At 40.6% G+C, this 26,187-nt stretch overlaps 1 long non-coding RNA gene across 1 annotated transcript; it reads right to left on the reverse strand.

Moving 5' to 3' along the window:
- Window positions 1–326: 326 nt before the first annotated feature.
- Window positions 327–3,080, reverse strand: LOC127321951 (uncharacterized). Its single transcript, XR_007864446.2, has 3 exons — window positions 2,745–3,080; window positions 2,432–2,656; window positions 327–1,644 (listed from the first exon to the last, which is right to left on the reverse strand). It is a non-coding gene; the product is annotated as an uncharacterized lncRNA (long non-coding RNA).
- Between the last annotated feature and the right edge of the window lie 23,107 nt (window positions 3,081–26,187).

Consider the following 26,187-nt stretch of genomic DNA (forward strand, 5'->3'; position numbering starts at 1 on the left):
GACAAGAGGATCCGGCTCCTCATTAAGATTCCGCGTGAACTTCATGTTCACGTGTGCAACAAAGACATCAACACCAACGGTTCTGGAACCGCGGTATGTTGTCTTGACTTGTCCATTGCTTCTTTTGCATTCAAATTTTTGTCTAAGTGTTGGCTTTGTGTCTTAGCTCGAAGCCCTTGATGGCGTGTAGTTGACGAGGGAGTTAGAAATCTTCTTCCTTCACGTCCCCGGCAACGGCGCCAGAAATTGAAGCGATCCGACCCAGTAAGGATTGGATCTCTGTGCATATTGTGCTAGTCCCTGGATCGACTCGCTAGCACACACAGTTCGATGAATAAACAGAATAGCAAATGCGTCATTATTACAACGTGTATGATCCAGAATATATTTATTACAACTTGCATAGCTCATGGCTAGCTCAAATAAAAGAGTTCAAAGCGGAAAACAAATAAAAGCAAAGAGCTCCATCACGCCACAGGCGAACATGCTGAGTGGAAGCTCGCGACCTAAATATGGAATATCACTTTGTCCTCAATGTTACCTGCAACATGAAACGTTGCAGCCACGCAGGGTCAATACATTGAATGTATTGGCGAGTATCACTAGAGACTTATAACAATCTATCAAGTACATTTTCGAGTTGAGGGTTCAAACTTTTATTTTACTTTGCACAAAGCAATCATAGTATCGTCCTAGTTTTATCCCAGCAACTTTAATCTCCGAGCTCCTCTAGTGCACATGTGAGTAGGTCAAGCTCAGCCCCCCTACCATGTTAATCTCCTTTCTTCCATTACACATGCTAGTAAGTCAGGTTCAATACCCTTACCATGCTAATCTCCACTCCATTAGTGTACATGTCAGTAAGTCAGGCTCTACACCCTTACCATGTCACTCATCACCAGTGTACATGTCAGTAAGTCTGGCTCAACACCCTTACCATGCCACTCACCACCAGTGAACATGTCAGTAAGTCAGGCTCAACGCCCTTACCATGCCACCCTCCCATCAACTAGTGTACATGTCAGTAAGTCAGGCTTTCTGCCCTTACCATGCCACTCATCACCAGTGAACATGTCAGTAAGTCAGGCTCAACGCCCTTACCATGCCACCCTCCCATCAACTAGTGAACATGTCAGTAAGTCAGGCTCAACGCCCTTACCATGCCACCCTCCCATCAACTAGTGTACATGTCAGTAAGTCAGGCTTTCTGCCCTTACCATGCCACTCGACCTATACATGTCAGTAAGTCCGGCTCAAAGCCCTTACCATGTCGGTCGACCTACAACCTTCTCAAGTACTATTCATATCCGCCCCAATTCATCCAATAATTGTTTTGTCAACTCAAAACTAACCTTTCAACTAATACATACCCATGACATGATATTCCACCCACTTATAAAGTAAGCGTATCCAAGCAATCAAACATAGGTTGACGAGCAATGAATCCAATCATAATAAACATATGGCTATCCTGCGCGGGTTTCATAGCAATAGCACACAATCCATCAATAACAATCCTACACATGTACTTGTACTAAAATCCTATTGCACATATAGGAAAACAATAGATCTGTTATGATCAAAAGTTTAACTTGCCTTATTTGTCGTTGGCGTTCGCGCTCTTCGTGTTACACTCCGCACGATCTAGACAATAAAATAATCACAATAAATATCTAGAGAGCACAAACAGAGAGAACACACAATAAAATAATGCATGCATGCTCCAAAAATAAATTTATATTTGAAAATACTTTACAAGCTGATTTGTTTGTTCAATAGAAATTTCAAATAGGCAATTTAACACAAACAATAACCTTTTGTATAAAAATAGTTCCGTAAATTTTATAAACATGTACTAGTTCATAGAAATTATCCTTATCTTTAATTTCCTGTTGGAATCAAAATAAAATCATTTACCAAATTTATGATACATTGAAAATAGTATAACACTAGTTATAAATTTTAAAATCTGTAACTTTTGTAAAAATAGAAACTAACAGTACCAAGGTGTTCTTCTCATTTTTATGAATCCAACGGTATATCATATGTTAAATTCCGAGTTACGAAACATTTTCTATGAATTTTACAAGATTTAACATTTCGCGGTCTTTTAATAATTTTGTCCGAAAAGTTGTCAGAAAAAGTTTCTCGGATGGAGAAACTTTCTACACGAAAATTGCAGGGAACTTAATTACGAACTCAATGCAAAAAGAATCGTCTAAAACGAAGCTATAGATTATTTGTTATGAATTTTCAAAGTTGTAGATCAGCTAGCACATATGTACTGAATCGATCGAGTCTGCATTGCGTGGGTTCAGTTAATTGAGCTACAGGGACCCTTAGATCTACATCACACGGTTCAACATGGATCTGCTAAAATCTGATTCAATGTTGACTGTACGTGAGATACACAGAGGAAGACACTGCATACCACGTCGGCGACAAAGTAGACTATAGCAGCGGCGAGAGTTCGTACGGCAACGGCGTTCCGACAGTCTTCTGGGGCGGCGAGTTGAAGAATGAGACGCGGCTAGGCGTGGATGTCAAGGTGGCGTGCTCGGAGGTGTTTGGGTCTTCCTCGAACAGCGGTGACGGGCAGCTGGAGCGGCTCGGGCAGCGACGAACTCCGGCGATGCTTTCTCCGCGTCCTAGTGCCCTGCAGATCGGGGAACAGAGGGGAGGCGACGTGGTTGAGTAAGGGAAACACATGGTGTAAAAGAGAGGGGCTCGGGGTGACGGGAAACCTCCGGTTATGAGCTCCAATGGCGGCGGCGGCGTCGAACTCCGGCGAGAAATTCGAGCAGCCTGGCGGCGCAAAAATTGGGGATTTTAGGATCAATATACAGAGGAGATATGGGGGTATTTATAGAGGGATTTTCGTGTAAAAGGGAGCAAAGATCCGAGAGAAATCGGGCGAGGAAGTTGGCACTTCACGCTTCTGTAACAAACTCGTACGCGAGTTGGATTCTGTTCGGAGATAGAAGATGATTGTGGGTCCCAGCGGTTAGTGGAAAAAAATAAAAATAAAAACAACGGGGATGGACATGGAGCTGCTGCGCTGCTCGCATGTGCGTGCCGGGTTGGTCTGGGCCAGCACGGCCGTACGCGAGTCGTGCGTACGCATGCTGCTCGATGGTGAGCTGGTTGGTTGCCTTGCCAATCTATTTTTTTTTCTTTAATCTTTTTCTTCTGAATTTTAATTACTGATTTAGCTTCAGACTACAAAACTGACGCAAATAAAAATACTAAGACTTGTAAAATACCCCCAGTACAGTATCTAGACTTAATGGGCACAGCCCCAATCCAGTAAAGCACTAGGATAAAAATAGTATGCATATAGATTAATCAACAAGGAGCAAAACTAGCAATATAAATCATTTTTATGCAAGAAACATGTAAAACATTTTCTAAAACTGAAACTTTGACATGCTGATATGATGCAATGCATAAATTTTGAAATTCTCAGATTTTGGGATGTTACAGACTACCACCATTAAAAGGAATCTCGTCCTCGAGATTCGAGAAGGCTAGCAGGGTTTAAGTTTGGGGATGGCTAGGTGCTACCACCCTTAAAAAGAATCTGGCTAGGTCGCTTCTGAAAGGTTTACTTGGCAATGGTTCCATTGTGTGGCATCCGAAATTTATTCCATGTCACTTTCCAAGGATATTATTTTGATGGGATCTGTGTTACTTCTGTCCTTGATATGAATGTATAAGATGCACCAGTTATAAAGATACAAATATTGGAAGGAGTTGGTCAAAACTTACGAGTTGCTGCATTTGGCGCTTCAAAGACTTCTTCCACGTTGACATGGTTTAGGTGTCCTTTCTGGGGTGGGATGGGATTGTTCACATTCGGATTTTCAACACCATTATTATTTTCAGGGCAGTCCCATGAATAGTGTCCCAACTCTTTACATTTGTAGCATTGCACCTGGCGGATATCTCTCCTGCTAGTGTTGTTGATGTAGCGATTCTGGCCATTATTGCCACCATTATTTTGACCATTACCTCTCCGAGAGTGGTGGTTTTGATCATCATGTATGTTTACTCCATGCTCGTGGTGTTCAGAATTGCCATTCCCATCATGGTGTGTACGGACCCTCTGATCCGCTAGCGAGTTGTGGTTGTTGTGGTTGTGCTTCCTCTTGCGGTTCTCAGCTTGGTTCCGCTTTCTCTCAAGAATTCTAGCCTTGTCCATCAGTGTCTGAAAATCAGGAACATGTACCACTGACAGTTGAATAGCAAGCTCATCATTCAAGCCATCTAGGAATCTCTCCTTTCTCTTTGCATCAGTATCCACATCTTCTGGCGCATAGCGTGCTAGATTGTTGAATTCCTCTATGTACTCAGACACCGTGCGGAAACTCTGACGCAAGTTGCGGAACTCTCTCCTCTTCAGGCTCATAACTCCAGATGAAACATGAGCTGTGCGAAAACCCTCCTGAAACATCTCCCATGTGATGCCATCAATAGGATGGGTTATCTGGAAATTGTCCCACCAAGAGGCTGCGGGTCCTTCAAGCAAGTGAGCAGCAAACCTCACCTTCTCAGCGTCGGTGCATCCCACAGTTACCAAGTCTTTGTCCACAGAGCGCAGCCAATCAAGAGCTATCATTGGCTCAGGTGCACTAGAGAACTTGGCGGGCCTCAACCTCAGAAACCTTGTGAGCATGTCCACATGTGGAGGTGGATTGTTGTTGTTATTGTTGTTCTGGTTCTGATTGTTGTTCGCCATGAACTGAGTCATCACTTGCATCAAATGTGTTTGTGCTGCCAACATCTGTTGCATATCATTGTTGTTGTTGCCAGTGTCATTGTTGTTGTTGTCAGTGCGTGCACGTCGAGGAGGCATCTGGTTGGGTAAGAATAGATAAGTTTTAGATAGATAGAACTACAGGAAAATACTACCCATACTAATCACAAACATGGCAGCAAGCATTCACATCAAACATATCACACAACAATCAAACAAGACATCCCTATAGCAAAGATAGAATCTGTCCAGAATTTTACTACTGCAAAAACGTATTTTACAGAGGCACTTAAATACTTCAGAAAATTTAGCCAATTTTTGTGCATGTACAGGAACGAATTTCGCACTTAACCTGATTTTTTTCGTGATTTTTGGAGTTACCAGTAAAGCATGAAAAATCGCGTGGTAAACAGCAACATCCAGAAAACTGCACTTCTTCAATTCAATACTTTATGGAAAACGCCTTTAATATTATGAATTCTCACGAAAATTAATAACAATTCAAAGATTCAGGAATAACAGATCCTAAGTTGCTAACAACAGACAATTGCATTAAGTATTGCGCGTAATGTAATCAATAACTACATCCTCGGACATAGCATCAATGTTTTATCCCTAGTGGCAACAGCACATCCATAACCTTAGAGGTTTCTGTCACTCCCCCAGATTCACGGAGACATGAACCCACTATCGAGCATAAGTACTCCCTCTTGGAGTTAAGAGTAAAAACTTGGCCAGAGCCTCTACTAATAACGGAGAGCATGCAAGATCATAAACAACACATAGACATAAATTTATAATCAACATAACATATAGTATTCTATATCCATCGGATCCCAACAAACACAACATATAGCATTACAGATAGATGATCTTGATCATGTTAGGAAGCTCACAAGATCCGACAATGAAGCATAATGAGGAGAAGACAACCATCTAGCTACTGCTATGGACCCATAGTCCAGGGGTAGACTACTCACACATCACTCCGGAGGCGACCATGGCGGCGTAGAGTCCTCCGGGAGATGATTCCCCTCTCCGGCAGGGTGCCGGAGGCGATCTCCTGAATCCCCCGAGATGGGATTGGCGGCGGCGGCGTCTCTGGAAGGTTTTTCGTATCGTGGCTCTCGGTACTGGGGGTTTCGCGACGAAGGCTATTTGTAGGCGGAAGGGTAGGTCAGGGGGCGTCGCGAGGGGCCCAGGAGACAGGTCGGCCCGGCCAAGGGTGGGGCCGCGCCGCCCTACCTCCTGGCCACCTCGTGGCCCCACTTCGTTGACTCTCCGGTCTTCTGGAAGCTTCGTGGCAAAATAGGCCCCTGGGCGTTGATTTCGTCCAATTCCGAGAATATTTCCTTACTAGGATTTCTGAAACCAAAAACAGCAGAAAACAATAACTGGCTCTTCGGCATCTTGTTAATAGGTTAGTGCCAGAAAATGCATAAATATGATGTAAAGTATGCATAAAACATGTAGATATCATCAATAATGTGGCATGGAACATAAGAAATTATCGATACGTCGGAGACGTATCAGCATCCCCAAGCTTAGTTCCTGCTCGTCTCGAGCAGGTAAACGATAAACAAAGATAATTTCTGGAGTGACATGCCATCATAACCTTGATCATACTATTGTAAAGCATATGAGCTGAGATCAAATCATTCAAAACAAGTATGTGTATTGATATAAGAGATGATAATGCAAGAGTTAGACAAGCTAGAAGTTTTCATGAACTATTGCTTTAAAGACATGCAACCGTACAAAGTTCATTAAGGATGTATTAAGTATTCAGCATAGAAGTTCTATCCTTCATTCCAAGCATCAAGTAAATTTTCACAACATAAGAAGGATTCAGTCAAGTAAACATAAACATGAACGTCATGAATCAACTGTTTCGAAGTCTACTCAACCGGTGAGCGCAAGCATTTGGTATTAGCACCAGGATGTTATGGCATAAAGAACGTTAATGGGGGTTTGGAAGGCCAAATGGAAGAAAGGCTTGCAAAGCTGTAAATGACCATTAGACAAGAGGAAGCCTTATGATCGATGCTATGCAAGGAGTAGTGATTGCCATGCAACGGATGCACATAGAGCTATATATGTATGAAAGCTCTCCAATGGAACTAGTGGGGGTGCATCCAACTTGGTTGCTCACGAAGACCTAGAGCACTTTTGAGGAGGCTCATCATTGGAATATACAACCCAAGTTCTATAGTGTAAATTCCCCACATAGTTATACTAGTAAAACATGAAAACTCTCTCATATGAATGTAGGTGCTAAACATGAGCACAAATGATGACTATGAATAATGCGGGTGCTAAAACATGAGCACGAGTGTGGATAAAAGATAGTAATGCTGCCCCCTTTTTCTTTATTCTCTTTTTCCTTTTTTTTCTTTTTTTTTTCTTTTCCTTTTTTCTTTCTTTTCATTTTTTTCTTTCTTCTTTTTTTTTCTTTTCTTTTTGATGGCCTCCACGGCTCTTTTCATTTTTAGGGGCAACATCCTAATATGACAACACACTTTTTGGTACAAATAACTCATAATGAATGAAACATGATGTATGAAACTGTATGCCTCTGCCAGTGTAGCAGGATGTGCAATGATCTAGCGTAACATGGGTAAACCACACATCAGCTGTATATGATCATGCAAAGCAATATATAAATAATAAATGACAACATGGCATGTAATGTAAAAATGGATGTTGCATGGCAATATATCTCGGAACAGCTATGGAAATGCTGTGGTAGGTAGGTATGGTGGCTATTTTGAGGAGATGTATGGGCTTATGTGTAGGAGAACAAGAGAAAGTTCTCCCACGGGTTTGGATGTACCGGCGAAGTATGCACAATTCTCAATGTGAGCAAAAGGCAATGCACAGTACCGAAGAGGCTAGCAAATTTGGATGGTTGATACGTCTCCGACGTATCGATAATTTCTTATGTTCCATGCCACATTATTGATGTTATCTACATGTTTTATGCACACTTTATGTCATATTCGTGCATTTTTTGGAACTAACCTATTAACAAGATGCCAAAGTGCCAGTTGCTGTTTTCTGCTGTTTTTGGTTTCAGAAATCCTAGTAAGGAAATATTCTCGGAATTGGACGAAATCAAAACCCAGGGGCCTATTTTTCCACGAAGCTTCCAGAAGTCCGAAGGAGAGACGAAGAGGGGCGACGAGGGGGCCACACCCTAGGGCGGCGCGGCCCCCCTTGGCCGCGCGGCCCTGTGGTGTGGGGCCCCCGTGCCGCCTCTTGACCTGCCCTTCCGCCTACAAATAGCCTCTGTGACGAAACCCCCAGTACCGAGAACCACGATACGAAAAACCTTCCAGAGACGCCGCCAACGCCGATCCCATCTCGGGGGATCCAGGAGATCGCCTCCGGCACCCTGCCGGAGAGGGGAATCATCTCCCGGAGGACTCTACGCCGCCATGGTCGCCTCCGGTGTGATGTGTGAGTAGTCTACCCCTGGACTATGGGTCCATAGCAGTAGCTAGATGGTTGTCTTCTCCCCATTGTGCTATCATTGTCGGATCTTGTGAGCTGCCTAACATGATCAAGATCATCTATCTGTAATTCTATATGTTGCGTTTGTTGGGATCCGATGAATAGAGAATACTTGTTATGTTGATTATCAAAGTTATATCTATGTGTTGTTTATGATCTTGCATGCTCTCCGTTATTAGTAGATGCTCTGGCCAAGTTGATGCTAGTAACTCCAAGAGGGAGTATTTATGCTCGATAGTGGGTTCATGTCTCCGTGAATCTGGAGGGGTGACAAGAACCTCTAAGGTTATGGATGTGCTGTTGCCACTAGGGATAAAACATTAGTGCTATGTTCAAGGATGTAGTCACTAGTTACATTACGCGCAATACTTAATGCAATTGTCTGTTGTTAGCAACTTAATACTGGAGGGGGTTCGGATGATAACCTGAAGGTGGACTTTTTAGGCATAGATGCATGCTGGATGGCGGTCTATGTACTTTGTCGTAATGCCCAATTAAATCTCACTATACTCATCATGATATGTATGTGCATGGTCATGCTCTCTTTATTTGTCAATTGCCCAACTGTAATTTGTTCACCCAACATGCTGTTCGTCTTATGGGAGAGACACCTCTAGTGAACTGTGGACCCCGGTCCAATTCTCTTTACTGAAATACAATCTACTGCAATACTTGTTCTACTGTTTTCTGCAAACAATCATCTTCCACACAATACGGTTAACTCTTTGTTACAGCAAGCCGGTGAGATTGACAACCTCACTGTTTCGTTGGGGCAAAGTACTTTGGTTGTGTTGTGCAGGTTCCACGTTGGCGCCGGAATCCCTGGTGTTGCGCCGCACTACATCCCGCCGCCATCAACCTTCAACGTGCTTCTTGACTCCTACTGGTCCGATTAAACCTTGGTTTCTTACTGAGGGAAACTTGCCGCTGTGCGCATCACACCTTCCTCTTGGGGTTCCCAACGGACGTGCCAACCACACGCATCAAGCAAATTTCTGGCGCCGTTGCCGGGGAGATCAAGACACGCTGCAAGGGGAGTCTCCACTTCTCAATCTCTTTACTTTGTTTTTGTCTTGCTTAGTTTTATTTACTACTTTGTTTGCTGCACTAAATCAAAATACAAAAAAATTAGTTGCTAGTTTTACTTTATTTGCTATCTTGTTTGCTATATCAAAAACACAAAAAAATTAGTTTACTTGCATTTACTTTATCTAGTTTGCTTTATTTACTGTTGCTAAAATGGCCAACGCTGAAAATACTAAGTTGTGTGACTTCACAACCACAAATAATAATGATTTCTTATGCACACCTATTGCTCCACCTGCTACTACAGCAGAATTCTTTGAAATTAAACCTGCTTTACTGAATCTTGTTATGCGAGAGCAATTTTCTGGTGTTAGTTCTGATGATCTTTGCTGCCCATCTTAATAATTTTGTTGAACTATGTGAAATGCAAAAATATAAAGATGTAGATGGTGATATTATTAAACTAAAATTGTTCCCTTTCTCATTAAGAGGAAGAGCTAAAGATTGGTTGCTATCTCTGCCTAAGAATAGTATTGATTCATGGACTAAATGCAAGGATGCTTTTATTGGTAGATATTATCCCCTGCTAAAATTATATCTTTGAGGAGTAGCATAATGAATTTTAAACAATTAGATACTGAACATGTTGCTCAAGCTTGGGAAAGAATGAAATCTCTGGTTAAAAATTGCCCAACCCATGGACTGACTACTTGGATGATCATCCAAACCTTCTATGCAGGACTAAATTTTTCTTCACGGAATTTATTGGATTCAGCTGCTGGAGGTACCTTTATGTCCATCACTCTTGGTGAAGCAACAAAGCTTCTTGATAATATGATGATCAACTACTCTGAATGGCACACGGAAAGAGCTCCACAAGGTAAGAAGGTAAATTCTGTCGAAGAAACCTCTTCCTTGAGTGATAAGATTGATGCTATTATGTCTATGCTTGTGAATGATAGGACTAATATTGATCCTAATAATGTTCCGTTAGCTTCATTGGTTGCACAAGAAGAACATGTTGATGTAAACTTCATTAAAAATAATAATTTCAACAACAATGCTTACCGGAACAATTCTAGTAACAACTATAGGCCATATCCTTATAATAATGGCAACGGCTATGGTAATTCTTATGGGAATTCTTACAACAATAATAGGAGTTCACCCCCTGGACTTGAAGCCATGCTTAAAGAATTTATTAGTACACAAACTGCTTTTAACAAATCTGTTGAAGAAAAGCTTGGGAAAATTGATATACTTGCTTCTAAAGTCGATAGTCTTGTCATGATGTTGATCTTTTGAAATCAAAAGTTTTGCCTAATGAGAATCATCATAATAAAATTGTTACTACAGCAAATGCCATTCAAGTTAGAATTAATGAGAATATAAGATTAATGGCTGAACTGCGTGCTAGGTGGGATAGAGAAGAAAATGAAAAACTAGCTAAAGAGAAGAATGTAGCTAAAGTTTGGACTATTACCACCACTAGTAATGCTAATGCTACACATGTTGCTGCACCCCATACTAATACTAATAAAAGAATTGGTGTTAGCAATGTTTCCACTTCTAATGCAAAGCGAAAAACTGCACAATCGCTAAAATCATTGAAACTGCTTGTGATAAAGCTGCTGAAATTTTTTCCAACATTGGGGATGATGATCCCATTGCTTTAGATTATAATGGTTTGAATTTTGATGATTGCCATATCTCTGAAGTTATAAAGTTCTTGCAAAAACTTGCTAAAAGTCCTAATGCTAGTGCTATAAATTTGGCTTTCACGCATCATATTACAAATGCTCTCATAAAAGCTAGAGAAGAGAAACTAGAGCGCGAAGCCTCTATTCCTAAAAAGCTAGAGGATGGTTGGGAGCCCATCATTAAGATGAAGGTTAAAGATTTTGATTGTAATGCTTTATGTGATCTTGGTGCAAGTATTTCTGTTATGCCTAAGAAAATTTATAATATGCTTGACTTGCCACCGCTGAAAAATTGTTATTTGGATGTTAATCTTGCTGATCATTCTACAAAGAAACCTTTGGGGAAAGTTGATAATGTTCGCATTACCGTTAACAATAACCTTGTCCCCGTTGATTTTGTTGTCTTGGATATTGAATGCAATGCATCTTGTCCCATTATATTGGGAAGACCTTTTCTTCGAACTGTTGGTGCTATTATTGATATGAAGGAAGGTAATATAAAATATCAATTTCCTCTCAAGAAAGGTATGGAACACTTCCCTAGAAAGAGAATGAAGGTACCTTTTGATTCTATTATGAGAACAAATTATGATGTTGACACTTCGTCTCTTGATAATACTTGATACACACTTTCTGCGCCTAGCTGAAAGGCGTTAAAGAAAAGCGCTTATGGGAGACAACCCATGTTTTTACCTACAGTACTTTGTTTTTATTTTGTGTCTTGGAAGTTTTTTACTACTGTAGCAACCTCTCCTTATCTTAGTTTTGTGTTTTGTTGTGCCAAGTTAAGCCGTTGATAGAAAAGTAAGTACTAGATTTGGATTACTGCACAGTTCCAGATTTCTTTGCTGTCACGAATCTGGGTCCACCTCCCTGTAGGTAGCTCAGAAAATTAAGCCAATTTATGTGCATGATCCTCAGATATGTACGCAACTTTCATTCAATTTGAGCATTTTCATCTGAGCAAGTCTGGTGCCATTTTAAAATTCGTCAATACGAACTGTTCTGTTTTGACAGATTCTGCCTTTTATTTCGCATTGCCTCTTTTGCTATGTTGGATGAATTTCTTTGATCCACTAATGTCCAGTAGCATTATGCAATGTCCAGAAGTGTTAAGAATGATTGTGTCACCTCTGAATATGTCAATTTATATTGTGCACTAACCCTCTAATGAGTTGTTTCGAGTTTGGTGTGGAGGAAGTTTTCAAGGATCAAGAGAGGAGTATGATGCAACATGATCAAGGAGAGTGAAAGCTCTAAGCTTGGGGATGCCCCGGTGGTTCACCCCTGCATATATCAAGAAGACTCAAGCGTCTAAGCTTGGGGATGCCCAAGGCATCCCCTTCTTCATCGACAACATTATCAGGTTCCTCGCCTGAAACTATATTTTTATTCCATCACATCTTATGTGCTTTTTCTTGGAGCGTCGGTTTGTTTTTGTTTTTGTTTTGTTTGAATAAAATGGATCCTAGCATTCACTTTATGGGAGAGAGACACGCTCCGCTGTAGCATATGGACAAGTATGTCCTTGGTTTCTACTCATAGTATTCATGGCGAAGTTTCTCCTTCGTTAAATTGTTATATGGTTGGAATTGGAAAATGATACATGTAGTAATTGCTATAAATCTCTTGGGTAATGTGCTACTTGGCAATTGTTGTGCTCATGTTTAAGCTCTTGCATCATATGCTTTGCACCCATTAATGAAGAAATACATAGAGCATGCTAAAATTTGGTTTGCATATTTGGTTTCTCTAAGGTCTAGATAATTTCTAGTATTGAGTTTGAACAACAAGGAAGACGGTGTAGAGTCTTATAATATTTTCAATATGTCTTTTATGTGAGTTTTGCTGCACCGGTTCATCCTTGTGTTTTTTTCAAATAAGCCTTGCTAGCCTAAACCTTGTATCGAGAGGGAATACTTCTCATGCATCCAAAATACTTGAGCCAACCACTATGCCATTTGTGTCCACCATACCTACCTACTACATGGTATTTTCCGCCATTCCAAAGTAAATTGCTTGAGTGCTACCTTTAAAATTCCATCATTCACCTTTGCAATATATAGCTCATGGGACAAATAGGTTAAAAACTATTGTGGTATTGAATATGTAATTATGCACCTTATCTCTTATTAAGTTGCTTGTTGTGCGATAACCATGTTCACTGGGGACGCCATCAACTATTCATTGTTGAATTTCATGTGAGTTGCTATGCATGTCCGTCTTGTCTGAAGTAAGAGAGATCTACCACCATATGGTTAAGCATGCATATGTTAGAGAAGAACATTGGGCCGCTAACTAAAGCCATGATCCATGGTGGAAGTTTCAGTTTTGGACAACAATCCTCAAATCTCAAATGAGAAAATTATTAATTGTTGTTATATGCTTATGCATAAAAGAGGAGTCCATTATCTGTTGTCTATGTTGTCCCGGTATGGATGTCTAAGTTGAAGAATAATCAATAGCGAGAAATCCAATGCGAGCTTTCTCCTTAGACCTTTGTACAGGCGGCATAGAGGTACCCCTTTGTGACACTTGGTTAAAACAGTGCATTGTGATGATCCGGTAGTCCAAGCTAATTAGGACAAGGTGCGGGCACTATTAGTACACTATGCATGAGGCTTGCAACTTATAAGATATAATTTACATGATGCATATGCTTTATTACTACCGTTGACAAAATTGTTTCATGTTTTCAAAATCAAAGCTCTAGCACAAATATAGCAATCGATGCTTTTCCTCTATGGAGGACCATTCTTTTACTTTCAATGTTGAGTCAGTTCACCTATTTCTCTCCACCTCAAGAAGCAAATACTTGTGTGAACTGTGCATTGATTCCTACATACTTGCTTATTGCACTTATTATATTACTCTATGTTGACAATATCCATGAGATATACATGTTACAAGTTGAAAGCAACCGCTGAAACTTAATCTTCTTTTGTGTTGCTTCAATGCCTTTACTTTGAATTATTACTTTATGAGTTAACTCTTATGCAAGACTTATTAATGCTTGTCTTGAAGTGCTATTCATGAAAAGTCTTTGCTTTATGATTCACTTGTTTACTCTTGTCATATACATTGTTTTGATCGCTGCATTCACTACATATGCTTTACAAATAGTATGATCAAGATTATGATGGCATGTCACTCCAGAAATTATCTGTGTTATCGTTTTACCTGCTCGGGACGAGCAGAACTAAGCTTGGGGATGCTGATACGTCTCCGACGTATCGATAATTTCTTATGTTCCATGCCACATTATTGATGTTATCTACATGTTTTATGCACACTTTATGTCATATTCGTGCATTTTCTGGAACTAACCTATTAACAAGATGCCGAAGTGCCGATTCTTGTTTCTGCTGTTTTTGGTTTCAGAAATCCTAGTAAGGAAATATTCTCGGAATTGGACGAAATCAAAGCCCAGGGGCCTATTTTTCCACGAAGCTTCCAGAAGTCCGAAGGAGAGACAAAGAGGGGCGACGAGGGGGCCACACCCTAGGGCGGCGCGGCCCCCCCTTGCCTGCGCGGCCCTGTGGTGTGGGGCCCCCGTGCCGCCTCTTGACCTGCCCTTCCGCCTACAAATAGCCTCCGTGACGAAACCCCCAGTACCGAGAACCACGATACGGAAAACCTTCCAGAGACGCCGCCAACGCCGATCCCATCTCGGGATCCAGAGATCGCCTCCGGCACCTGCCGAGAGGGGAATCATCTCCCGGAGGACTCTACGCCGCCATGGTCGCCTCCGGTGTGATGTGTGAGTAGTCTACCCCTGGACTATGGGTCCATAGCAGTAGCTAGATGGTTGTCTTCTCCCCATTGTGCTATCATTGTCGGATCTTGTGAGCTGCCTAACATGATCAAGATCATCTATCTGTAATTCTATATGTTGCGTTTGTTGGGATCCGATGAATAGAGAATACTTGTTATGTTGATTATCAAAGTTATATCTATGTGTTGTTTATGATCTTGCATGCTCTCCGTTATTAGTAGATGCTCTGGCCAAGTTGATGCTAGTAACTCCAAGAGGGAGTATTTATGCTCGATAGTGGGTTCATGTCTCCGTGAATCTGGAGGGGTGACAAGAACCTCTAAGGTTATGGATGTGCTGTTGCCACTAGGGATAAAACATTAGTGCTATGTTCAAGGATGTAGTCACTAGTTACATTACGCGCAATACTTAATGCAATTGTCTGTTGTTAGCAACTTAATACTGGAGGGGGTTCGGATGATAACTTTGAAGGTGGACTTTTTAGGCATAGATGCATCTTTGGATGGCGGTCTATGTACTTTGTCGTAATGCCCAATTAAATCTCACTATACTCATCATGATATGTATGTGCATGGTCATGCTCTCTTTATTTGTCAATTGCCCAACTGTAATTTGTTCACCCAACATGCTGTTCGTCTTATGGGAGAGACACCTCTAGTGAACTGTGGACCCCGGTCCAATTCTCTTTCTTGAAATACAATCTCTCGCAATACTTGTTCTACTGTTTTCTGCAAACAATCATCTTCCACACAATACGGTTAACTCTTTGTTACAGCAAGCCGGTGAGATTGACAACCTCACTGTTTCGTTGGGGCAAAGTACTTTGGTTGTGTTGTGCAGGTTCCACGTTGGCGCCGGAATCCCTGGTGTTGCGCCGCATTACATCCCGCCGCCATCAACCTTCAACGTGCTTCTTGACTCCTACTGGTCCGATTAAACCTTGGTTTCTTACTGAGGGAAACTTGCCGCTGTGCGCATCACACCTTCCTCTTGGGGTTCCCAACGGACGTGCCAACCACACGCATCAATGGTGGAAGTGCCAAAAACCGTAGCTTAACATTAGTCAAAAAGAACTCACAAGCTTATTGCAAACAACTAGCAGGTTCATCATTAAGAGCATGATTAAAATTTACTCCAAGGAGGGCCGTTCACGGTGGCACAAGTACCCCGCTAGCTCCCTCGACCTTCAGCACAACTTAGTTATTACGATGAACTCTCATACATGGAAAGCTATCAAGTCCAACTACGCCTTCAACTATTTAAATAGAGTTTGTAGTACGGCACAAGCTTAAAGACAACAATCCACTACTAATTTTAACTTATTTATCCATCAAGCCTTACCATCTAAATACCTCAAAACATTTGCAAAGAATCAAGTTATCAAAGCTCAATGTTCTACAAGTATTTTATTATACACTACCACATGCAACATTTCCCGTTTCCATCCATACAACAATTTAACGAAGAAGAAACTTTGCCATGAATATTATGAGTAAAGCCTAAGGACATATTTGTCCATATGCAACAGCGGAGCATGTCTCTCTCCCACACAAAGAATGCTAGGATCCATTTTATTCAAACAAAACAAAAACAAAAACAAATCGACGCTCCAAGCAAAGCACATAAGATGTGACGGAATAAAAATATAGTTTCAGGGGAGGAACCTGATAATGTTGTCGATGAAGAAGGGGTTGCCCAAGGCATCCCCAAGCTTAGACGCTTGAGTCTTCTTGATATATGCAGGGATGAACCACCGGGGCATCCCCAAGCTTAGAGCTTTCACTCTCCTTGATCATATTGTATCATCCTCCTCTCTTGATCCTTGAAAACTTCCTCCACACCAAACTCAAAACAACTCATTAGAGAGTTAGTGCACAATCAAAATATACATGTTCAGAGGTGACATAATCATTCTTAACACTTCTGAACATTGCACAAAGCTACTGAAAGTCAATGGAATCGAAAAATCAATCGAACATAACAAAACAAGCAATGCGAAATAAAAGGCAGAATCTGTCAAAACAGAACAGTTCGTAAAGACTAATTTTATTGAGGCACCATACTTGCTCAAATGAAAATGCTCACATTGAATGAAAGTTGAGTACATATCTGAGGATCACTCACGTAAATTGGCATAATTTTCTGAGTTGCCTACAGAGAATTTTGCCCAGATTCGTGACAGCAAAGAAATCTGTTTCTGCGCAGTAATCCAAATCTAGTATGAACCTTACTATCAACGACTTTACTTGGCACAACAAAGCACAAAACTAAGATAAGGAGAGGTTGCTACAGTAGTAAACAACTTCCAAGACACAAATATAAAACAAAATACTGTAGTAAAAACATGGGTTGTCTCCCATAAGCGCTTTTCTTTAACGCCTTTCAGCTAGGCGCAGAAAGTGTATCAAGTATTATCAAGAGACGAAGTGTCAACATCATAATTTTTTCTAATGATAGAATCAAAAGGTAACTTCATTCTCTTTCTAGGGAAGTGTTCCATACCTTTCTTGAGAGGAAATTGATATTTAATATTACCTTCCTTCATATCAATGATAGCACCAACAGTTCGAAGAAAAGGTCTTCCCAAAATAATGGGACAAGATGCATTGCATTCAATATCCAAGACAACAAAATCAACGGGGACAAGGTTATTGTTAACGGTAATGCGAACATTATCAACTCTCCCCAAAGGTTTCTTTGTAGAGTTATCAGCAAGATTAACATCCAAATAACAATTTTTCAATGGTGGCAAGTCAAGCATATCATAGATTTTCTTAGGCATAACGGAAATATTTGCACCAAGATCACATAAAGCATTACGATCAAAGTCATTGACCTTCATCTTAATGATGGGCTCCCAACCATCTTCTAGCTTCCTAGGAATAGAAGCTTCGCGTTCTAGTTTCTCTTCTCTAGCTTTTATGAGAGCATTTGTAATATGTTTCGTGAAAGCCAAATTTATAGCACTAGCATTAGGACTTTTAGCAAGTTTTTGTAAGAACTTTATAACTTCAGAGATGTGGCAATCATCAAAATTCAAACCATTATAATCTAAAGCAATGGGATCATCATCCCCAGTGTTGGAAAAAATTTCAGCAGTTTTATCACAGGCAGTTTCAGCAGTTTTAGCAGTTTCAGGCAGTTTTTCGCGCTTTGCATTAGAAGTGGAAACATTGCTAACACCAATTCTTTTATTAGTAATAGTAGGAGGTGCAGCAACTTGTGTAGCATTAGCATTACTAGTGGTGGTAATAGTCCAAACTTTAGCTATATTATCTTCTTTTTCATTTTCTTCTTTCTCCCACCTAGCACGCAGTTCGGCCATCAATCTTATATTCTCATTAATTCTAACTTGGATGGCATTTGCTGTAGTAACAATTTTATGATTAAGATTTTCATGAGGCATAATTTTCGATTTCAAAAGATCAACATCAGCAGCAAGACTATCGACTTTAGAAGCAAGTATATCAATTTTCCCAAGCTTTTCTTCAACAGATTTGTTAAAAGCAGTTTGTGTACTAATAAATTCTTTAAGAATAGCTTCAAGTCCAGGGGGTGTGTTCCTATTATTGTTGTAAGAATTCCCATAAGAATTACCATAGCCGTTGCCATTATTATAAGGATATGGCCTATAGTTGTTACTAGAATTGTTCCGGTGAGCATTGTTGTTGAAATTATTATTTTTAATGTAGTTTACATCAACATGTTCTTCTTGAGCAACCAATGAAGCTAACGGAACATTATTAGGATCAATATTAGTCCTATCATTCACAAGCATAGACATAATAGCATCAATCTTATCACTCAAGGAAGAGGTTTCTTCGACAGAATTTACCTTCTTACCTTGTGGAGCTCTTTCCGTGTGCCATTCAGAGTAATTAATCATCATATTATCAAGAAGCTTTGTTGCTTCACCAAGAGTGATGGACATAAAGGTACCTCCAGCAGCTGAATCCAATAGGTTCCGCGAAGAAAAATTCAGTCCTGCATAAAAGGTTTGGATGATCATCCAAGTAGTCAGTCCATGGGTTGGGCAATTTTTAACCAAAGATTTCATTCTTTCCCATGCTTGTGCAACATGCTCATTATCCAATTGTTTAAAATTCATTATGCTACTCCTCAAAGATATAATTTTAGCAGGGGGATAATATCTACCAATAAAAGCATCCTTGCATTTAGTCCATGAATCAATACTATTCTTAGGCAGAGATAGCAACCAATCTTTAGCTCTTCCTCTTAATGAGAAAGGGAACAATTTTAATTTTATAATGTCACCATCTACATCTTTATACTTTTGCATTTCACACAATTCAACAAAATTATTGAGATGGGCAGCAGCATCATCAGAACTAACACCAGAAAATTGCTCTCGCATAACAAGGTTCAGTAAAGCAGGTTTAATTTCAAAGAATTCCGCTGTAGTAGCAGGTGGAGCAATAGGTGTGCATAAGAAATCATTATTATTTGTGGTTGTGAAGTCACACAACTTAGTATTTTCAGGAGTACCCATTTTAGCAACAGTAAATAAAGCAAACTAGATAAAGTAAATGCAAGTAACTAATTTTTTTGTGTTTTTGATATAGCAAACAAGATAGCAAATAAAGTAAAACTAGCAACTAATTTTTTTGTATTTTGATTTAGTGCAGCAAACAAAGTAGTAAATAAAATAAAGCAAGACAAAAACAAAGTAAAGAGATTGGGATGTGGAGACTCCCCTTGCAGCGTGTCTTGATCTCCCCGGCAACGGCGCCAGAAATTTTTGATGGCGTGTAGTTGACGAGCGAGTTAGAAATCTTCTTCCTTCACGTCCCCGGCAACGGCGCCAGAAATTTTGCTTGATGCGCGTGGTTGACGTATTGTCTTTCCGTTCGACACGCGTCCGTTGGGAACCCCAAGAGGAAGGTGTGATGCGCACATCAGCAAGTTTCCCTCAGTAAGAAACCAAGGTTTATCGAACCAGTAGGAGTCAAGAAGCACGTGAAGGTTGATGGCAGCGAGATGTAGTGCGGCGCAACACCAGGGATTCCGGCGCCAACGTGGAACCTGCACAACACAAACCAAGTACTTTGCCCCAACGAAACAGCGAGGTTGTCAATCTCACCGGCTTGCTGTAACAAAGGATTAGATGTATAGTGTGGAAGATGATTGTTTGCAGAAAACAGTAGAACAAGTGTTGCAGTAGATTGTATTTCAGTATAGAGTATTGGACCGGGGTCCACAGTTCACTAGAGCTGTCTCTCCCATAAGATAAATAGCATGTTGGGTGAACAAATTACATTTGGGCAATTGACAAATAGAGAGAGCATGACCATGCACATACATATTATGATGAGTATTGTGAGATTTAATTGGGCATTACGACAAAGTACATAGACCGCTATCCAGCATGCATCTATTCCTAAAAAGTCCACCTTCAGGTTATCATCCGAACCCCTTCCAGTATTAAGTTGCTAACAACAGACAATTGCATTAAGTATTGCGCGTAATGTAATCAATAACTACATCCTCGGACATAGCATCAATGTTTTATCCCTAGTGGCAACAGCACATCCATAACCTTAGAGGTTTCTGTCACTCCCCCAGATTCACGGAGACATGAACCCACTATCGAGCATAAATACTCCCTCTTGGAGTTAAGAGTAAAAACTTGGCCAGAGCCTCTACTAATAACGGAGAGCATGCAAGATCATAAACAACACATAGACATAAATTGATAATCAACATAACATAGTATTCTCTATCCATCGGATCCCAACAAACACAACATATAGCATTACAGATAGATGATCTTGATCATGTTAGGCAGCTCACAAGATCCGACAATGAAGCATAATGAGGAGAAGACAACCATCTAGCTACTGCTATGGACCCATAGTCCAGGGGTAGACTACTCACACATCACTCCGGAGGCGACCATGGCGGCGTAGAGTCCTTCGGGAGATGATTCCCCTCTCCGGCAGGGTGCCGGAGGCGATCTCCTGAATCCCCCGAGATGGGATTGGCGGCGGCGGCGTCTCTGGAAGGTTTTCCGTATCGTGGCTCTCAGTACTGGGGGTTTCGCGATGAAGGCTATTTGTAGGCGGAAGGGTAGGTCAGGGGGCGTCGCGAGGGGCTGACACGCGTACAGCACGCGACCGTTGGGAACCCCAAGTGGAAGGTGTGATGCGTACAGCAGTAAGTTTCCCTCAGTTAGAAACCAAGGTTTATCGAACCAGTAGGAGTCAAGAGGCACGTTGAAGGTTGATGGCGGCGAGATGTAGTGCGGCGCAACACCAGGGATTCCGGCGCCAACGTGGAACCTGCACAACACAAACCATGTACTTTGCCCCAACGAAACAGCGAGGTTGTCAATCTCACCGGCTTGCTGTAACAAAGGATTAGATGTATAGTGTGGATGATGATTGTTTGCAGATAACAGTAGAACAGTATTGCAGTAGATTGTATTTCAGTATAGAGAATTGGACCGGGGTCCACAGTTCACTAGAGGTGTCTCTCCCATAAGATAAACAACATGTTGGGTGAACAAATTACAGTTGGGCAATTGACAAATAAAGAGGGCATGACCATGCACATACATATTATGATGAGTATAGTGAGATTTAATTGGGCATTACGACAAAGTACATAGACCGCTATCTAGCATGCATCTATGCCTAAAAAGTCCACCTTCAGGTTATCATCCGAACCCCCTCCAGTATTAAGTTGCTAACAACAGACAATTGCATTAAGTATTGCGCGTAATGTAATCAGTAACTACATCCTCGAACATAGCACCAATGTTTTATCCCTAGTGGCAACAACACATCCATAATCTTAGAGATTTCTGTCACTTCCCCAGATTCACGGAGACATGAACCCACTATCGAGCATAAATACTCCCTCTTGGAGTTACAAGCATCTACTTGGCCAGAGCATCTACTAGTAACGGAGAGCATGCAAGATCATAAACAACACATAGATATAAATTGATAATCAACATAATATAGTATTCTCTATTCATCGGATCCCAACAAACGCAACATATAGAATTACAGATAGATGATCTTGATCATGTTCGGCAGCTCACAAGACCCGACAATTAAGCACAATGAGGAGAAGACAACCATCTAGCTACTGCTATGGACCCATAGTCCAGGGGTAGACTACTCACACATCACTCCGGAGGCGACCATGGCGGCGTAGAATCCTCCGGGAGATGATTCCCCTCTCCGGCAGGGTGCCGGAGGCGATCTCCTGAATCCCCCGAGATGGGATTGGCGGCGGCGGCGTCTCTGGAAGGTTTTCCGTATCGTGGCTCTCGGTACTGGGGGTTTCGCGACGAAGGCTATTTGTAGGCGGAAGGGCAGGTCAGGGGGCCACACGAGGGGCCCACACTACAGGTCGGCGTGGCCAAGACCTGGGCCGCGCCGCCCTAGGGTGTGGCCACCTCGTGGCCCCACTTCGTCTCCTCTTCGGTCTTCTGGAAGCTTCGTGGCAAAATAGGACCCTGGGCGTTGATTTCGTCCAATTCCGAGAATATTTCCTTACTAGGATTTCTGAAACCAAAAACAGCAGAAAACAGCAACTGGCACTTCGGCATCTTGTTAATAGGTTAGTTCCAGAAAATGCACGAATATGACATAAAGTGTGCATAAAACATGTAGATATCATCAATAATGTGGCATGGAACATAAGAAATTATCGATACGTCGGAGACGTATCAGCATCCCCAAGCTTAGTTCCTGCTCGTCCCGAGCAGGTAAACGATAAACAAAGATAATTTCTGGAGTGACATGCCATCATAATCTTGATCATACTATTTGTAAAGCATATGTAGTGAATGCAGCGATCAAAACAATGTAAATGACATGAGTAAACAACTGAATCATATAGCAAAGACTTTTCATGAATAGTACTTCAAGACAAGCATCAATAAGTCTTGCATAAGAGTTAACTCATAAAGCAATAATTCATAGTAGAAGCATTGAAGCAACACAAAGGAAGATTAAGTTTCAGCGGTTGCTTTCAACTTGTAACATGTATATCTCATGGATATTGTCAACATAGAGTAATATAATAAGTGCAATATGCAAGTATGTAGGAATCAATGCACAGTTCACACAAGTGTTTGCTTCTTGAGATGGAGAGAAATAGGTGAACTGACTCAACATAAAAGTAAAAGAAAGGTCCTTCAAAGAGGAAATCATCGATTGCTATATTTGTGCTAGAGCTTTGATTTTGAAAACAAGAAACAATTTTGTCAACGATAGTAATAAAGCATATGTATCATGTAAATTATATCTTACAAGTTGCAAGCCTCATGCATAGTATACTAATAGTGCCCGCACCTTGTCCTAATTAGCTTGGACTACCGGGATCATCGCAATGCACATGTTTTAACCAAGTGTCACAAAGGGGTACCTCTATGCCGCCTGTACAAAGGTCTAAGGAGAAAGCTCGCATCGGATTTCTCGCTATTGATTATTCTCAACTTAGACATCCATACCGGGACAACATAGACAACAGATAATGGACTCCTCTTTTATGCATAAGCATGTAACAACAATTAATTTTCTCATATGAGATTGAGGATATATGTCCAAAACTGAAACTTCCACCATGGATCATGGCTTTAGTTAGCGGCCCAATGTTCTTCTCTAACAATATGCATGCTCTAACCATAAGGTGGTAGATCGCTCTTACTTCTGACAAGACGAACATGCATAGCAACTCACATGAAATTCAACAAAGAGTAGTTGATGGCATCCCCAGTGAACATGGTTATCGCACAACGAGCAACTTAATAAGAGATAAAGTGCATAAGTACATATTCAATTCCACAATAGTTTTTAAGCTATTTGTCCCATGAGCTATATATTGTAAAGGTGAAGAATGGAAATTTAAAGGTAGCACTCAAGCAATTTACTTTGGAATGGCGGAGAAATACCATGTAGTAGGTAGGTATGGTGGACACAAATGGCATAGTGGTTGGCTCAAGTATTTTGGATGCATGAGAAGTATTCCCTCTCGATACAAGGTTTAGGCTAGCAAGGCTTATTTGAAACAAACACAAGGATGAACCGGTGCAGCAAAACTCACATAAAAGACACATTGTAAACATTATAAGACTCTACACCGTCTTCCTTGTTGTTCAAACTCAATACTAGAAATTATCTAGACCTTAGAGAGACCAAATATGCAAACCAAATTTTAGCACGCTCTATGTATTTCTTCATTAATGGGTGCAAAGTATATGATGCAAGAGCTTAAACATGAGCACAACAATTGCCAAGTATCACATTATCCAAGACATTATAGCAAATTACTACATGTATCATTTTCCAATTCCAACCATATAACAATTTAACGAAGAAGAAATTTCGCCATGAATACTATGAGTAGAGCCTAAGGACATACTTGTCCATATGCTACAGCGGAGCGTGTCTCTCTCCCACAAGTGAATGCTAGGATCCATTTTATTTAAACAAAACAAAAACAAAAACAAACCGACGCTCCAAGAAAAGCACATAAGATGTGATGGAATAAAAATATAGTTTCAGGGGAGGAACCTGATAATGTTGTCGATGAAGAAGGGGATGCCTTGGGCATCCCCAAGCTTAGACGCTTGAGTCTTCTTGATATATGCAGGGGTGAACCACCGGGGCATCCCCAAGCTTAGAGCTTTCACTCTCCTTGATCATGTTGTATCATCCTCCTCTCTTGATCCTTGAAAACTTCCTCCACACCAAACTTAGAACAACTCATTAGAGGGTTAGTGCGCAATCAAAATATACATGTTCAGAGGTGACATAATCTTTCTTAACACTTCTGGACATTGCACAAAGCTACTGAAAGTCAATGGAATCGAAATATCCATCGAACATAACAAAACAGGCAATGCGAAATAAAAGGCAGAATCTGTCAAAAACAGAACAGTTCATATTGACGAATTTTATCGAGGCACCAGACTTGCTCAAATGAAAATTCTCAAATTGAATTAAAGTTGCGTACATATCTGAGGATCACTCACGTAAATTGGCATAATTTTCTGAGTTACCTACAGAGAATTTTTCCCAGATTCGTGACAGCAAAGAAATCTGTTTCTGCGCAGTAATCCAAATCTAGTATGAACTTTTCTATCAACGACTTTACTTGGCACAACAAAACACTAAACTAAGATAAGGACAGGTTGCTACAGTAGTAAACAACTTCCAAGACACAAAATAAAAACAAAGTACTGTAGTAAAAACATGGGTTGTCTCCCATAAGCGCTTTTCTTTAACGCCTTTCAGCTAGGCGTAGAAAGTGTGTATCAAGTATTATCAAAGGGTGGTGCATCAACCTTACCTTGGGCTTTACCCTTACCTTTCTTGTTGTTTTTCTTTCTCTTTGATTTAGGAAATATATGATTCCCCCCCGGTGTAGAGGTGAATTCCAGGGTGCCTTCTCCCACATCTATGACTGCTCCCAATAGTTTCAGCAGGGATCTTCCGAGTGTGATTTTTCCTGTCCCTACACATTCAATAACAAGATAATCAATGGATATTGTTCTTCCAAGAATGGTTGTATGCACACCTGCGGCTATTCCCTTAGGAATTATAACAGAGTTATCAATGAGAGTTATTTCTTCTCCTCCTTCATCAACTCCCCAAAGTTTCAAAGATTTATAAATGCTCTCAGGTATAAGGCAAAATTCAGACATAATATCACAGTTGGCACGAAGAGTTTGATCACCGATAACAATTTTAACAGTAGGATCCCATAATGAAGGTTTAGAGTTCACTAAAACTTGTTCAAGACGATTACAAACATGGTGATAGTTGTCATCCAAACGAGATGTACGTATCTCGAGATTGTTTAATCTATTATAAATGCTAATAAGGGCTGAATCAAAGTTATTAGCTGAATCATGTGATGCAACCAACTTCTTTATGGCATTAAAAGCTTGATCCTCATTGCAATGAAGGAAATCTCCTCCCACTAAAGCATCCAAAGCATATCTATAGCGAATCATAAGACCAAAATAAAAGTTACTAAGGAGCAAACTTAGAGTCATTTGAGGTTCAGTTTTACGATAAGAAGTAAAAATTCTAGACCAAGCATCCTTAAAACTCTCCTCATCCCCTTGTTTAAAAGTGAAGACTAATTCTTCAGGTGAAGAAGTAACAGGTTCAGAGCTAGACATGGTAACAAAAGTAACTAATTTTTTTGTATTTTTAATATAGAGTGCAAGACAGTAAATAAAGCAAACTAGATAAAGTAAATGCAAGTAACTAATTTTTTTGTGTTTTTGATATAGCAAACAAGATAGCAAATAAAGTAAAACTAGCAACTATTTTTTTTGTATTTTGATTTAGTGCAGCAAACAAAGTAGTAAATAAAACTAAGCAAGACAAAAACAAAGTAAAAGAGATTGCGATGTGGAGACTCCCCTTGCA

Source organism: Lolium perenne, chromosome 2, assembly GCF_019359855.2.
Source record: "Lolium perenne isolate Kyuss_39 chromosome 2, Kyuss_2.0, whole genome shotgun sequence".
Taxonomy (NCBI): Eukaryota; Viridiplantae; Streptophyta; class Magnoliopsida; order Poales; family Poaceae; genus Lolium; species Lolium perenne.